At 46.7% G+C, this 9782-nt stretch overlaps 1 protein-coding gene across 2 annotated transcripts in view; it reads left to right on the forward strand.

The window, feature by feature from the left end:
* Positions 1-9782, forward strand: part of Elovl5 (ELOVL fatty acid elongase 5) — a 63928-nt gene that overhangs the window by 43096 nt on the left and 11050 nt on the right. The gene's annotated exons all lie outside the window — the stretch shown is intronic.

The following is a 9782-nucleotide window of genomic DNA, read 5'->3' on the forward strand; positions in this document are numbered from 1 at the left end:
TGCTTGCTTCTCGTGTGGAGGAGGAAGTGGGTGGGACAGTGGGACATTCTGTGGCAATTCAGCCTTTGTTCTGATCTGGTAACTTGTCAGATCTCACAAGTTCTGTTTCTAAAGTGTTGCTGAACATAGTCGTTGTACGTGGCACTGTTGTGTGGGACACACAAGTGTACACTGTGTTGTGTATACACTGATTTTGGAAGCTAAGACACATGAACGGTAAGATCATCATTTGGAATCTTAGATGGGTGTGTGTGCGTTTGGGCCCAGTAATTCTTTCACGTGGCTATGATATTAAAAATCAGATATTTTGGCTTCAAAGGCAAATAATCAGAATCAACATTTTAGTTCTCCCTATTTTGCAAGGGATAATGATACAATCCGTAAAACCAGGAAGACAGGGAACGTTGTCCCCTGTTGGTAAGCGTGGTTCCTCTGTGTCTTTTAGAAGGACTATGTTCCAGGCTCCCATTAGCCTTTTACTAAATCCCCTCGTACAGAGAATTCCGATCTACCCACAAAATGGACGTATTCCGATATTCTTAGTCAGGTGTTACCGCAGCTTCAGTTCTCCAGGGGGTAGTAGAGAAAAGGATGGGGGAGGAGGGGACTGTAATGGTGGCTTCCAGGCTCAAACTGCTCAGGGATGTGAGCTAGTAGGAACTGCTGTGACCACTGGAGGATCCCCTCCAGCTGAAGGCTATGCTCTGCCGGGATATTATAGATGCTCGCCTGGGAGAACAGCTCTGCCATGGCTTTTATGTTTAACTCTCAGAGAAGTGCTTACAACCAGTTTGGTTTCCTATTTTTTATTTTTCTTTTTTGTTTTCTGTTCTGTTGTTGTTGTGTTATTTTGTTTTGTTTTTCTTTTTTGTTTTTTTCTGTTCCTTTCTAGAACGAAGGCCCTCTCTACTCTAGGATGGAAAGTGCAGGCCTGGAGGCAGGAGCGGTGCGTGTGCATGATGACACCTGCTCCAAAGACAGCCGTTGGGTCCCAGAGTGAACTTTTCTCTCACTAATGGAACGATGATAAAGACATTTCTTTACGGAAGCTTTTGTAGCATTTACAGACCTTAATACTGTCCATAGTATATTTTAGAAACAGTTCTTTTAAGTTGATTGAGTTTTGGAGAGCCTCGGTGTGTGCCTTCAGTGTTGCATGTTTCACAAGCCCCGACGAGGTAGCTATAGTGTCATTTAACTTTGTGTACAGATATCTCCGAGGTAACGAGAAAATTGCTGTATAAACTGGCAGTTTGCACATCTGATTTAGGGGCTTCCAGGCAGCCTGTATCAAAAGAACAGATTTCCCTCTGGCAGTGTGGCCCAGATGATAGAGTGCTTTCAGATATACAGAGGAGAATCCCACCCTTGACTCTTAAGCTCTCAGGACCCAAAGGGCAACACACCAGCATTGGGATCACTCCTGCTGGGGGAGAAACCCCTTGCCCTTTTCACAATCACCATACATGGCATTGTTTCTGTTTTTCCATGGACTGAAAGGATCCACCACACTATAGTAATGACTGTAGTGTGTCCTTGTCAAATCTGGGACTTCATTTCAGTTCTTTTTTCTGGAACTAGCATTTGTATTCTGTTATCTAACAAGATACAGTAGGGCAGCCATGAAGACTTACCAGCTACGCTGAGGAAGTTGTGAGGCCCTTGGGGTGCAGTGTCGTGCATGCCAGTCTCTAGTTACCTTCCTGCTTATGAAGCTGTAAGGAATTTTTTTTTTAAGCAAATATATAGTCATTGGTATTTTGGTTTATTAACTACAGATGTGCCTTGACATGTTCTGAATCAATACAAGGAAACGTAATGACCACAAAATGGAATCACAGAAGTCCTTCTTAAATGAGGGGACCAGGAAATGAGAGGAGCCGCAGAGGCAGGAAGGGAACGGGGTCAAAACAACTAAATCAATTCTGAAAATGACACAAGGCCAAAATGTAACGAGAGTACAGGTATATTTATAGTTGGTGCCTTAGGTAGGGAAAGGAGGCTGACTGGGCGTGTAGGTACCTCACTGACCTTATGTTTATCTCCAGGAAAAGGCCAGACAGTCCTGGGTTTTCAGTGTATTTGAGATGTGAGATGCATTAGTTTGACAGTATCGGGTGTGTGAGGCTTCCCTTGTTGATGTAGGTACTGTAGAAGAGAAACATTTGCCTTAGTGACTCGGGAATGTGAGACCACTGTGACAGGAGCACAGGAAGCTACGTGCTTCCCACCCTCAGAGAGCGTTTCACCTGAGTAGTGACGCTGTCTGTCCAAATGTCTGCCTTCTTGGTGAGAGGCCCACGATGGTAAATTCTGATCATCAGTTTGCTTGATTGAATTAGGAAGCACCGAGGCCCTGGGTTCTGGGGCATTAATGAGGCATACTTTGGGGGTTGTTCACAGAGGGGTTTATCTGGATGGCAGAATGCATTCCTGACCTGAATAGAAAGTAGGGAAGGAGATGGTCAGAGGAGTGATGGCCCTCCTTTCTCTGACTCCAGAGTGAAGCAAGCCCTTCTGACCACAGGGGACAAAAGAATTCTCTGAACTGAGCCAGAATAAACCCTCCCGCCCCTCAAGTTGCTTTTTACAAGGTAAAAGGAACCAATACAAACCCGGGCCTTCAAGTTCTGTTTCTGCACCAGCTGGCCCTGCGGTCCCTGTCTGTCTGCCCAGCAGCAAGCTCTGGAAGCTGCTTCTGATCCTCTGTTACAGTGTTACACACCGTGTTCCTCTCCGGCAGCTGCTCCACTCCGGCCTGGAGCTGTTTTGATGTGTCTGCTCCTTTCCCATTCTGCCTCTGACCTCCGAGGCCCTGCATGAAGAGGATCTAATTGTCTGGTTTGATGTTGTCCAAAGGGCATGCTAGTCCTGCTCAGTCTGGGCCTCACACGCTGAGCCTGGCCTCTGCAGCAGCTGTCGGAGGCAGGCTCAGGGCTGTACAGTGCCTTTGCTTTAGTCACCCTGGGGCTGCTATGGGGAGATACGCTCTGGGCTTTCCCAGGCTTCTCCTGCTCAGCTCTGCCTAAGCCCACACGCACCAGTTCTTTGAATGTTCCTCCCTGACACCATCCCAGCCTCTCTGTTCCAAAGTGAAGTGCCTTTGTGTTATTCCGTCAACACCCCACTCCAGCCCAGGCCACACTCACAGACACACAGACAGACAGACAGACAGACACACAGACAGACACACAGACACCTGCAAAGAAAAGGTCACCTCTACATCTCCTCGTTATTTTGGTTTTTTGTACCTAAGCTGTCCTTGTATAGGAATAGGGAAAGGATAAACATGAAAGCCACATTTTTATACTATTTAACAATCAGACATAAGTTACAGGTTACAAATGATTACTTTTTAAGTGTTTTTTTCTCTAGTAGCTGTATATAGAACCATATGTTATGAAAAATATGACCAAATTGTCTTTCAAACATTCAGAACATTTAAAATTGTATATATATAAAAAAAATGTATTCCCAAGAAGACAGGCCTGGTTTGTCATAAATCTGAACTTATTCATTTCTCTCTTCCTGTGCTGGGTTTTCATACGCATGCTGCTATGCCTGGCTTGCCCATGGGCTCCAGGGATCTGAACTCAGGTCCTGGAGCTTATGCAGCAGCGCTCTTTTCCAACAAAACCATCTCCTCATCTCCTGAATCCGCTTCTTAAGGAACTGATTATGCGCAGAGCTGAGCATGGAGAAGCATGTGTGGCCTAGCAGTCGTCCTCAGCTACCTAGCAAGTTTGGGGCCAGCCCGAGACAATGAGACCCTGTCTCAAAACAAAACATAAAAAAAAAAAAAAAAAAATACCCTGCAGCTACCCCTCTGAGGTCATGCTTCTGAAGCAATGATTTAGCCTACGCTAAATCTTTTTTTAGGGCGGTGGTGACGCACGCCTTTAATCCCAGCACTTGGGAGGCAGAGGCAGGCAGATTTCTAAGTTCGAGGCCAGCCTGGTCTACAAAGTGAGTTCCAGGACAGCCAGGGCTACACAGAGAAACCCTGTCTCGAAAAACCAAAATAAAAATAAAAATTAAAAAAAAAATCTTTTTTTTACTTTAAAACAGAAGTGTTTGTTGAGTGTCCCAGATAAGCGTCCCATATTAGCATTTCTGGGGTTATGTGATGTGCCTGTCTTCCCCCAAGCTTCTGAGAGGTTATAGAAGAACTTGAACACAGACTTCTACAGAACAAGAATGGGGTGGGGCAAAACAAGCTTGCCTTTCCTGGTTGGCGCTGACTTCGGTGGAGCTGGGTGTGCGTGGTGTGGATGTGTGCCCCACCTGGCCGGCTCCTGCCTTTGTTCAGGTTGCCAAGAGCTCACACTGCTGCTTTCTTGAGTCGTGCTTTGAAAATCCTGGTGTTTTATTGGGAAGATGGGAGATGTCTTTGAAAGGCTGCTCACTGTGCCTCCTGGCCTCTGTAATTAGGGGTAGCTAAGCACCTCCCAGGGCACCTCTAGGCTCTGCCTTGCCCCAGAGCAGTTAGTTCCTCTGGAAGGATTATATTCCAAACTGTCTCCTTTTTCTTTTGGTTCAGGCTTTCCAAAATAGATAATGTTCTTGTGGGAAAACAGGCTTTGGAGAAAGTATTTTGTTTTTAGAACACTTTGGGGAGGATTTTTGCTCTTTGCCTTCCTGCTTAAGGAGGGTGCAGAGAGGTTGACTCAACTGGAGAGACCAGTATTTGTAGGAAAGCGCTGCTAGGTGTGTCTAGCCTCTTGACATTGTAACAAGACATTGTCGTCCACAAAGTTCACACTGTTGACATCATTACCCTACCCCTCCCATCCCCCACCCCCAGAGAGAGAAAGTTCGAACGTTTTAAGTTTGTGGTTTTATGTTGGGGTTTCATAGCTATCCTGGGGTGCACAGTTGTAGGTTGGAGTGAGGTGCACAATTTATGTTGGGGTGCACATTCCTCGATCATTGCCCAAAATAGGTGACACCTTGTTCCCTTAAAACTTGCTTAGAAGAGCTCTCCTAGGGGATCTGAAGGAGATAGTATTTGCCCCTTGGTGTGGCTGAAGCTCTTCTTGGGGATTGCACACAGTGGAGAGGAGAAGGGGGAGTACAGTCCAAGCACCCCCTCCCTACCCCTCACCCACCTCCAGAGGGAGGAAGCCTCGGATCTCACTCTGCAGACTCCTCAGACCTCTGAGAACTTCTTACTGAAGGAATGACGTATGTGGGAAGACCACAGGCTCCCCCTACTCTGTCTCCCACTCCCTCGCCTTCTTCTCTCTTTCTTTTGAGATAGGATACCTCTATGTTCCCGGCTGACCTGGAACAGATAACCTCCTGCCTCTGCCTCCCCAGGGCAGGGACTGAAAGGTCTGCAGCTCCACCCACCACCCCATCTTACAGGTTCTTAGTTAAAGCCAGGCTTCGAAAAGCAAGGCTACAGTAGGTTGGCTGTAGAGTTTTAACCCATGCAAAGGACCCTGGCAGGGGCTCCTGGTTTTGCCCCAATTGTAGATTCTCAAGTATTGGGAGCAAAATGCCATAGTTTTAGCTAGAATATCAGACTTGCATGGTACCTACTAAATGTCCTGCACCAGACTTCCTCATATAATGGTCCTTCTCAATGTCCCTGTCCCTTTCTACAGAGGAAGTATTAACAGTAAAAACAAAACAAAACAAAAAACCTTCAGCACAGGAGGGAAGGGGCCAATACTTAGGATTCCAGGCATGCCTGTTTCAGGTTAGCCTGTTTGCTCTGTGCTAAAGTTTTGTCAAGTGTGCGGGAGCGGTCCTTATGACTTAAGCAAGGGAGGGAGGTGCCTTCCTCGTTCCAAAGTGGCCTTACACTGTAGAGGAGGTGGGTGCTTTTGACTTTGGAATAGCTTATGGTTGGTTGTAAGTTAGATATCTGCTAAGGAGATAGATACAGGTAAAGGTCTTTTAGCATCCTTCATGGAGAGACTTGCCAACAATTCAGAAACAGGCATGGAAGGCAGCTGAACCGAGAACTGCTATGTGACACGTGCTTAGCCGGGCCTTTTCTTTGTCTTTGTTTTCTCACTTAAAGCGCTCACTTCTACCAGATATAAAAACATACACAGGCCAGCAAATCTGTGAAATGTCTTAATGGCTCTTAGGAACATTCTTCATCTGGGATGCTGTCGTCTTTAAGCATCGCATCGGAGTCTGTTTTCATTGCCTTTTGTTTGTCTCTGTTCAGGGCATGATGTCCACATAACTTACCCACCTCTTTTGACCAAAGCCAGCCAGCCTTCTGACGTCTTAGGGCTTTGGGGTGACGGAGTGATCAGATCATGAGAATAGAGCTTTTCCAATCAGATTCAAGTGTTTCTGATGACCTTGTTTCCTATGAGGCTTTGGTAGCATTCCAGAAAGTACTATGCCGAAGGTTCTCCTTCATTTGTGGTTAGCAGTCAGTTCTCACCACCACCGTCATCTGCTCCCTGAGCTGTCCCCTGGACCTCACTGTGATGCACAGCTATAGTCTCTTAAGATGAAAAGATGCACAAAACCTGCATTGGCCGCTGGGCTGTCTCCCAAGGAGAGAAGGCTGCTTGCTGTGCTTAATTATAGCTCTTCTCATGTTCCTGGCCTAATTAAGGTTTGCTTTACTCCAAGGAAGGAGGAAGCACATATGGCTTTACAGTGGCACTGCCGTATCTTGGTTACTTAGGGACAGCCACGTAAATAACTCTCTCTTTGTTGTCCTTGGGCCAGTTAGTGGTACAGCGAGTGTGAAGATAGAAGCAGGCTGTTTGTTGTGGCCTGCTTTTCCACTCTGGAACAGTCTCTCCACTGCCTCTCGGAAGCCCAAGGTAGATGGGGGCCCTCCTCTCAGCACCTCACCCCGTCCATCCACCTTGAGCCTCCTTCTTCTACCTCGTCTGAGGTCCTGCAGCATCGTGACAGACCAGCTTGTCGGAGAAAACTTGAGCCTGGGCCCTGCAGAGAAGCAGCAGCTACAGGAACTTTCTAGGAGCATCTCCTATGTGTTCTTCGTAGGGCTGGGAGGGGCTCTCGGTCCTTTGTATCGAGAGTCTCTGGGGCCACTGCTCATGGGCACCCCCTGTTCCTCTGACAGGAACGGAGGCTGGAGAAGCTTCAGGCACTGGCTTGTGGAAACTTGGTAGAGACCCAGACAAATAAATGCTAACCCAGGTCCGTAGTTTGGGGTGTTAAATTATTCTGACCTTTCTGACATTTTCCATACACACACCCCTATGAAATGTGGTAAATGGTTTTCTTCTTATGAACAGAAATCAGAAGCCTGCCATAAAATTTGAGCCTCTTTGGAATACTTTTGGATATTTTTTAATTTCTCTGTCTGCAAAGCAAAAAATGAACCCAAGTCCCTCCCTCCAGGCAGAACTGATGTCTCTGTCTCCCACAAGTGGAGCTTGGTACCCAGTTCCTGTCACCCCCGCAGAGTCACATATCAGGTATTCTGCATATCAGATGTTTCTATTATTGTTCATAACAGTGGCAAAATTAGAGTTAGGAAGTAACGATGAGATCACTTTTGGTTGGGGTCACCATAACGGGAGGAAGTGTATTAAATGGTGGCAGCATTGGGAAGGTTGAGCACCACTGCTTTAGAGGACTTTGAACTTCTGTCATTAGTTTCATACAGTTGATTAACCCTCTCCCATATACAAGTCCTTGTACAAGTCTGTTGATGTAAGATCAAGGCCTCCCCAGAGCTTATAGAGGAGCATGAGACCCTCATGGTTTAAAGTTTCCTCATGGAAACCTTACTGCGTTATCTGTGACGTTTAACAAGAAGCATTTCCTTTTGGTATCTCAAGATACTTTGCATTTCTGTCGTGGGATAGAGGAAGGACAGTGATCAGCTGAGAAAATTAAGAGAAGCCATGAGAGGTTGGGCTTACAGTAAAGACCAGTCATGGAGAAAATAGAATTCTAACTTAACTTTGGAAGGCGGGAGATCTGGAGACCTAGGGTGCCTGGAGACAGAATTCTAGATAATAGGAATAAAATGGTCATTGTGAACATTTATTATGCTCTGTTAGGAGCCTTATTGGATGAGATAAACCGTTCACAGTTCATATCACCAACCTTTCAAGATAACCTTTCTGATGCAAGACCGTGTCTGTGCCACTTGAATTGTGGGACCCAAGGCTTCAACAGATGGAGATACTAAAGCCCGTGCCCCTATCTCAGCATGAGCTTTGGAGGTTAATGCAGCCCTTTGACCTCGGTGGTTAAGGAAATGTGGATCTGGAGAACTGTATCTGGATAAATAGCTTGTAGGTATAGACGTGAAGGGCAAACTTGGAGGCTCATTGTAGAACAGGGATGCCTCAGGAGGTTTGTTACGAAGGCAGCAGCGAGTCTTCGAAAGGTTTTAAGTGTGGGAATGTAATGCATTGAGAGGCTCCCTCACTGGCCCTAGTAGAAGCGGCGAGTGGCAGTCCCAGTGGAGAGAATGTGACCATGAAGGCTGCCTCCACAAGGACCTCAGAGTGGAGGAGGTGTGGTAGGCACAGGCCAGGAGCATGGCCACCAGTGAACAGCATCTCCTGTATGTGGCTGGTTGGTGCTGGCAGCTCACCACCCAGTGCCCAGGCCTGGTTTCTGTCCTCCAGAGGTGGTATTTACCTGCAGATTTCCTACTCCCGTCCCAGGCCAGAGGAAAGGGCAAGTAGGATTTTGAGTTAATTTGCTTGTAGAAGGAAGTTCTACCCAGATCCCTTTAGAGACAAAAATGAGAAAGAGCCACCTGTCAGGAGGGGCCGGCTGCTCAGTTAGTAGCCAGAGCCTGCCCTAAGAGGCACCTGCAGGACTGACTGTAAAGGGGGCATTTGCCCCGCTTTTCTACCCAGCAGCCCTCCCCACCACAAGGAGTCTTCTGAAGTGGCGTACACATGGCTCAGGATCCCAAGATGGTAGCTAGAGAAAATAGGGCCTAGAACGTGACGTGTATTGTTGCTTCGATAGCTTTGAGACAGGGTCTCACTATTTACCTTGTCTGGTGTTGAACTTGTTATATAGACCAGGCTGGCCACAAACTCACTTAGCTCTGCCTGCCTCTGGCTCCCAAAGGAAAATAAAAGTGTGCGCCACCATACCCTGCTAAAATGTGACATTTTTAGTACGGTAAAAGATATAACAAAGATAACCGTTTCAGCAAATATTTCACTGTACATATTTGTCCTCATGGAAACCTTACTGCGTTATCTGTGACATTTTGACAAGAAGCATTTCCTTTTGGTATCTCGAGATATTTTGCATTTCTGTCATGGGACGGAGGAAGAACTCTGGTGTCACAACCCTCTCTCCAGTCTGGTCTCCAAAGGCCCAAGCCCACCTCCTCTCCCTTCGTTCCTTGCTCATTCTGGGTTTGCATCTTGAGTCTTCCATGTTCTACTAGGCCTGCGAGTGACAGACTTAACTGGCCTTGAAAGAGGACATAAGGCCCAAAGGATATACATGCCTCGTGGTGCCAGTCTAGAAAAAAAAGCAGCTGCGTGTATGGTCTGTTATGAAGTTTAGCTGTGAGAGATTGTTGAAAACTTGGACAGAAAGCCACTGGAGAGAACGTAGTCCAACCTCACTTTTGACAGTGAAACCCACAGGTCCCAAACTCCTCCTCCCTGTCAAACCTTCCACCCCACCGCCTCTGAATCTGATAGTATACCAGATTCTTAATGCTGCTCTCTGGCCATGAGAACTATGTAAACTCTGAATGTTTTCATGTAGAGAACATAACAGAACAGAAAGAAAACACTGGAAGGGAAGTTAAAAGAAACATCAGATGCTACCCCCCCCCCCCCCCC

The sequence above is a fragment of the Mus pahari genome, chromosome 10 (assembly GCF_900095145.1).
Source record: "Mus pahari chromosome 10, PAHARI_EIJ_v1.1, whole genome shotgun sequence".
NCBI lineage: Eukaryota > Metazoa > Chordata > Mammalia > Rodentia > Muridae > Mus > Mus pahari.